Raw genomic sequence first — 7,696 nt, 5'->3', positions numbered from 1 at the left:
AGGCACCACCAATAAACTTTTGCAGTGGCAGGCAAAAGAAAGGCTTCAAAGTGTTTCCTTTCCAATGGTACCAATAATATGCATATCCTTGCGTCAGTGCCTGAGCTACAGGCAGTTCGATTTGGGTATGTCATTTTAGGCGAAAATTGATTAGCATGATGTTGTAAGTAACAAAAACATTTCCCAAAACATAGACATGTCTTATATGACCAGAAAGCTTAAATTCTTGTTAACCTAACTACACTGTCCAATTTACAGTAGCTATTACAGTGAAACAAATACCATGCTATTGTTGAGGAGAGTGCACAACAACAACAAAACATGTATCATGGCAACTGGTTTTATACATTCACCTCTGAAGGTATATAATGTTCTTACATTCAGTAATCTTGCGCTGATATGTCATCCTGAGGGTCCCAGAGTTAAAATGTAGCATGGTTTTGTTCGATAAAATCCATTTTTATATTCAAATGTAGAAACTGGGTCCTACAGTTTCAACCCCCTGCTGTGTCAGTCTAAAACTTTTCACATACACTGCTGCCATCTCGTGGCCCAAATCTAAATTGCGCCTAGACTCCTAAGTGTAATAATGGCTATTCTCTTGCATTTCAAAGATTATGAAAAATTATAATAGAAAACGGAATGTTTTTTCTTTGCATTGTCTTTTACCAGATCTAATGTGTTATATTCTCCTACATTAATTTCACATTTCCACAAACTTCAAAGTTTTTTCTTTCAAATGGTATCAAGAATATGCCTATTTTAACAAGGCTAATCTGAAAACAAGGCTCCCTAAATTTTATCAGCATATCGATTGCGCGACCCGGGCTGGCAAAACCCTGGATCATTGTCATTCTATCTTCCGCGACGCATATAAGGCCATCCCCTGCCCTCCTTTCGGAAAAGCTGACCACGACTCCATTTTGTTGCTCCCAGCCTATAGACAGAAACAAAAACAGGAAGCACCCGTGCTCAGGTCTTGTCAACGCTGGTCCGATCAATCGGATTCCACGCTTCAAGATTGCTTCGATCACGTGGACTGGGATATGTTCCGCATAGCGGTCAAACAACACCATTGATGAATAAGCTGATTCGGGTGAGCGAGTTATTAGCAAGTGCATCGGTGATGTTGTACCCACAGTGTCTATTAAAATATTTCCCAACCAGAAACCGTGGATTGATGGCAGCATTCGCACAAAACTGAAAGCTCAAACCACTGCTTTTAATCAGGGCAAGGTGACCGTGAAACATGACCGAATACAAACAGTGTAGATATTCCCTCCCAAGGCAATCGAACAAGCTAAGCGTCAGTATAGAGACAAGTCGTGTCGCAATTCAACGTCTCAGACGACGAGAGGTATGTGGCAGGGTCTACAGTCAATCACGGACTACAAAAGAAAAACCAGTCCGTCGGCGGACCACGATGTCTTGCTCCCGGACAAACTAAACAACTTCTTGCTCGCTTTGTGGACAATACAGTGCCACTGACACGGCCCGCTACCAAAACCTGCGGGCTCTCCTTCACTGCAGGCAACGTGAGTAAAACATTTAAACGTGTTAACCCTTGCAAGGGAATACAGCCGCGTCCTCAGAGCATGCGCAGACCAGCTGACTGGTGTGTTTACGGACATATTCAATCAATTCTTATCCCAGTCTGCTGTTCCCACATGCTTCAAGAGGGCCACCATTGTTCCTGTTCCCAAGAAAGCTAAGGTAACTGAGCTAAATGACTACTGCCCCGTAGCACTCTCTTCGTCATCATGAAGTGCTTTGAGAGACTAGTCAAGAACCATATCACCTCCACCCTACCTGACACCCTAGACCCACTCCAATTTGCTTACCGCCCCAATAGGTCACAGATGACGCAATCGCAATCACACTGCCCCTAACCCATCTGGACAAGAGGAATACCTATGTAAGAATGTTGTTCATCAACTACAGCTCAGCATTTAACACCATAGTACTCTCCAAACTCGTCATCAAGCTCGAGACCCTGGGTCTCGACCCCGCCCTGTGCAACAGGTTCCTGGTTTTCCTGCCGGGCCGCCCCCAGGTGGTGAGGGTAGGTAACAACATCTCCACCCCGCTGATCCTCAACACTGGGGCCCCACAAGGGTGCGTTTCTCAGCCCTCTCCTGTACTCCCTGTTCACCCATGACTGCGTGGCCATGCACGCCGCCATCTCAATCATCAAGTTTGCAGACGACACTACAGTGGTAGTCTTGATTACCAACAACGGCGAGACGGCCTACAGGGAGGAGGTGAGGGCCCTCGGAGGGTGGTGTCAGGAAAATAACCTCACACTCAATGTCAACAAAACAAAGGAGATAGATCGTGGACTTCAGGAAACAGCAGAGGGAGCAGCCTCCCTAGTCCACATCGACGGTACAGTAGTGGAGAGGGTGGAAAGTTTTAAGTTCCTCGGCGTACACATCACGGACAAACTGAAATGGTCCAACCACACAGACAGCGTTGTGAAGAAGGCGCAGCAGCGCCTCTTCAACCTCAGGAGGCTGAAGAAATTCGGCTTGTCACCAAAAACACTCACAAACTTTTACAGATGCACAATCGAGAGCGTCCTTTCGGGCTGTATCACCGCCTGGTACGGCAACTGCTCCGCCACACCGTAAGGCTCTCCAGAGGTAGTGAGGTCTGCACAATGCATCACCGGGGGCAAACTACCTGCCCTCCAGGACACCTAACACCACCCGATGTCACAGGAAGGCCAAAAAGATCATCAAGGACACCACCACCCGAGCCACTGCCTGTTTCACCCCGCTATCATCCAGAAGGCGAGGTCAGTACAGGAGCATCAAAGCGGGGATCGAGAGACTGAAAAACAGCTTCTATCTCAAGGCCATCAGACTGTTAAAAAGCCATCACTAACACTTTAATAATGGGAAAATTGATGTAATAAATGTATCACTAGCCTAGTCCTAGTCCATGGAGAGTAAGAGCACCTCCTCCCAGCGGCCCACTGCACTGAGGCTAGGAAACACTGTCACCACCGATAAAGCCACGATAATTGAGAATTTCAATAAGCATTTTTCTACAGCTGGCCATGCTTTCCACCTGGCTACCCCTACCCCGTCAACTGCCCTGTACCCCCCACAGCAACTTGCCCAAGCCTCCCCCATTTCTCCTTCACCCAAATCCATGATAGCTGATGTTCTGAAAGAGCTGCAAAATCTGGACCCCTACAAATCAGCTGAGTTAGACTATCTGTACCCTCTCTTTCTAAAATTATCTGCCGAAATTGTTGCCAACCCCTACTAGCCTGTTTCAACCTCTCTTTCGTATCGTTTGAGATCCCCAAAGATTGGAAAGCTGCTGCGGTCACTCCCCCTCTTCAAAGGGGTAGACACTCTAGACCCAAACTGCCACAGACCTATATCTATCCTACCCTGCCTTTCTAAGGTCTTCGAAAGCAAGTTAACAAACAGATCACCGACCATTTTGAATCCCACCGTACCTTCTCCGCTATGCAATCTGGTTTCCGAGCTGGTCATGGTGCACCTCAGCCACGTTCAAGATCCTAAACAATATCATAACCGCCATCGAATAAGAGACAATACTGTGCAGCTTTATTCATCGATCTAACCAATGCGTTCGACTCTGTCAATCACCACATTCTTATCGCAGAATCAACGGCCTTGGTTTCTCAAATGATTGCCTCGCCTGGCTCACCAAGTACTTCTCTGATAGAGTTCAGTGTGTCAATCGAGGGCCTGTTGTCCGGACCTCTGGCAGTCTCTATGGGGGTGCCACAGGGTTCAACTCTCGGGTCGACTTCTCTTCTCTGTATACATCAATGATGTCGCTCTTGCTGCTGGTGATTCTCTGATCCACCTCTACGCAGACGAACACCATTCTGTATACTTCTGGCCCTTTCCTTTGGACACTGTGTTAACCCACCTCCAGACGAGCTTCAATGCCATGCAACTCTCCTTCTCGTGGCCTCCAACTGCTCTTGAAATGCAAGTAAAACTACAATGCATGCTCTTCAACCGATCAGTGCCCGCTCCTGCCAGCCAGCAATCACTACACTGGATGGTTCTGACTTAGATATGTGGACGACTACAAATACCTAGGTGTTCTGGCTAGACCGTAAACTCTCCTTCTAGACCCACATAAGCATCTCCAATCCAAAAGTAAATCTGGAATCGGCTTCCTATTTAGCAACAAAGACATACCTTCACTCATACTGCCAAACATACCCTAGCAAAACTGACCATCCTACCGATCCTCGACTTCGGCGATGTCATTTACAAAATAGCCTCCAACACTCTACTCAACAAATTGGATGCAGTCTATCACAGTGCCATCCGTTTTGTCACCAAAGCCCCATATACTACCCACCACTGCGACCTGTATGCTCTCGTTGGCTGGCCCTCGCTTCATACTCGTCGCCAAACCCACTGGCTCCAGGTCATCGACAAGTATTTGCTAGGTAAAGCCCCGCCTTATCTCAGCTCACTGGTCACCATAGCAGCACCCACCCGTAGCACGCGCTTCAGCAGGTATATTTCACTGGTCACCCCCAAAGCCAATTCTTCCTTTGGCCGCCTTTCCTTACAGTTCTCTGTTGCCAATGACTGGAACGAACTGCAAAAATCATTGAAGCCGGAGACTCATATCTCCCTCACTAACTTCAAGCACCAGCTGTCAGAGCAGCTCACAGATCATTGCACATGTGCATAGCCCATCTGTAAATAGCCCATCCAACTACCTCATCCCCATACTGTATTTATTTATTTATTTTGCTCCTTTGCACCCCAGTATCTCTACTTGCACATTCATCTTCTGCACATCTATCACTCCAGTGTTTAATTGCTATATCGTAATTACCTCGCCACTATGGCCTATTTATTGCCTTACCTCCCTTAACTTACCTCATTTGTATATAGACTTTTTTCTCCTGTATTATATGTATGTTTATTCCATGTGTAACTCTGTGTACGTGTCGAACTGCTTTGCTTTATCTTGGCCAGGTCGCAGTTGTAAATGGGAACTTGTTCTCAACTAGCCTATCTGATTAAATAAAGGTGGGGGGGAAAAAAAAGCAAAACTCTGGTTTGTTGTTTTCTGAGAACATAGTTCTGAGAATATCCCTACAATTCCAGTGTAAAGAGTGTAAAGAGTTAAAACTATAATTTTTATGTTATGGATGGTCAGTCCTTACATCCATAGCTCAGTCTGAGAATTTGATAGTGGTTACATTTCCCTAGCCTCATCCCTCAGATGTTTACCAATAAAAGTTACCGCTTTGCTGGGGTGTCTGCTTTGTTGTTGTTGGAATCCCAAATTGCTCCATTAATTAAAGAACAATATATTTTATGGTATTAAAAATCTGTTTGCTGAGTAATAAGTCCACAGTCACAAAGGAAGTGTATGTAGATCTACATGTTTTTAATCAACTCAACATTTCACCATGAAAATCATATTTTATGCAACACAGGAAAATGGTAAGACTTTGATCTTCAATACTTTGGTCTTGTTTATTCAGCAACTTCTTTTCCCTGTAAGAAGACATAAATAATATAATGTATCAGTAATAATAATGATGATAAATATATTGATAGAATATAATGGATCAGTAATAATAATGAACATGATAAATATATGGATAGAATATAATATATCAAGCATTTAGTGCTCAGTGCTCAGCTTGGATTTTCAATTTTGAAGTACCAACAGAATTAACCTTTCTTTTTTTGCCCTTCCTGAAATGTGCTGATGTGGTGATCTTAAATACAGTTGAGTGTAAAAGGTCTGTGTTGACCTCTGAGAAGACTGACTCATAGGTGGTGTTGATGTGGTCATATCTGAACATGAGTCAGGGATAGGTTTAGCAGCAGTTCTGTACCTTTCCAGAGTCACGTGTCTTGGCTCTGAGCTTGTTGACCTGAGTCTCAGCGATGTCAGCACGCTCCTCAGCCTCCTCCAGCTCATGCTGAACCTTCCTGAACTTAGACATATGGCTATTGGCTGCTTCCTCCTGGGTGAGGAGAAGAGAGGGAGAGCAGAACATCAGCATTTAAAGTTTGAAGCTTCAGGTAGCAAATTAATATTCTGTTTTTAAAGGTATATTTTTTTTTAAATACAAAAAAGACAGATTTAGGATAACAATGTATACAGGGAGATAGATGATACAGCAGAGAAAGTGAGAACGGGGGATCAAACCACTGCCTCCAGCACAATCACTAGACCAGCTAATTAATATTCAAACTCTCTTCTTTAAGTTGGTAACACATAGGAGGCACTCAGAAATGTGTACAATTTCATCAGCAATTACTTGCACTATCAATTGTCGTTGTTGACTGGTGTGTTGCAACACTTACTTCAAACTACATTGTATGGATATTAAGTATTGTAATGTTTACTAGGGATAAACATTTTATTTTTTTGAATTTCTGCATTCAGAGTATTTGACTCAGTATGTGACTTACTGCTTCCTCAGAATTCCTCTTGTAGGCCTTCACTTTCATCTGCAGCTTATCTACCAGGTCCTGAAGTCTGTAACGTTCTTCTTATCCTCCTCAGTCTGTGGGAGAAGATAAAATCATTGTCAGTATAGTTTTATACACAAACCTGTCTGTGTTAGTGTCAAGTGTGTAAGAATGCACTTTCTCTTACCTGGTAAGTGAGCTCCTTGACTCTGCGCTCATACTTCCGGACTCCCTTGACCGCGTCTGCACCTCTTCTCTGCTCTGCCTCCACCTCAGTTCGAGCTCACGCACCTTTGTGGAACAAATACATTTAGGCATTTGTTTGAGGTGGTGAAACAAATCTTTGTGAAACAGAGGTATAGTCTTCTACCCAGTCAAGGAGGCACAATTGTTGTCTTTTCATTATGTACTTTTCCAAGTGGTTCCCAAAGTGGAATTTACCCTTAAATTTGTTCATGAATATTGCTAGCAACAACAGATTTAAACTACCAAGGATCTGTGGAACAAGATTAGAAGGTCCAATACAATACAATGTAATATTATTAATCCACTGTTTATGTTCTAAACCCTTAGATGTACAACATGGGCATGGGAGGCTCACAGGGATATTGGTCGGCACATTATTCTGACAATTATACATTTTAAAGGTCAATTCTTCTTGTAGTTATAATATATAGGACTCTTTTTTTTATTTGACCGATTTTGTCGTGCATTTAGCAGTGCATGTTGCAGTACCAGTATGACCAACAGAGGCCGCCACTGGCCTGTTTGAATGTAATGAGTTTGCGACAGCAAGACAGAAGCACCGACATAAATACATTTTTATGTCTTTATTTTTAAGGTAAGCGAGTGGAAAAGCACCATATTCTAGAGAGTAATGTTTGTTAAGATGTTATGTTTTCATGTTTTTATGAACTTATGAAAGTCCTGTAGCCTACAAGCTAATTTAGTCGTTAGCCTTCTAGCTGGTAGCCCCGCATAGCAACGCTAGCTTCCCTAGTAACGGCCCTTTTGCAGCAGAATAAATAGACATGTAGCTTGCGATCTAGAGAGAGAGAAATGAAACACGTGACTAGATGTAAATAAAATATTACTATGAGATGAATTAGATCAATGTGTGTTTATGTATCAGACATTTGTATTATTATTATTATCATTATTATATTATTGAATCTATTAACTTAAATTGCAGTTTAGAAGAACTTTACAAGCCTAAATGAAACAACTAGATAAATACAGTTTTATAT

The 7,696-nt window shown here is 43.2% G+C and overlaps 1 pseudogene; it reads right to left on the bottom strand.

Moving 5' to 3' along the window:
- Positions 1-5,432: 5,432 nt before the first annotated feature.
- On the bottom strand, positions 5,433-6,767 carry LOC120023730 (annotated as a pseudogene).
- Between the last annotated feature and the right edge of the window lie 929 nt (positions 6,768-7,696).

The sequence above is a fragment of the Salvelinus namaycush genome, chromosome 2, assembly GCF_016432855.1.
Source record: "Salvelinus namaycush isolate Seneca chromosome 2, SaNama_1.0, whole genome shotgun sequence".
Taxonomy (NCBI): Eukaryota; Metazoa; Chordata; class Actinopteri; order Salmoniformes; family Salmonidae; genus Salvelinus; species Salvelinus namaycush.
This window is presented reverse-complemented; position numbering and strand designations above follow the sequence as displayed.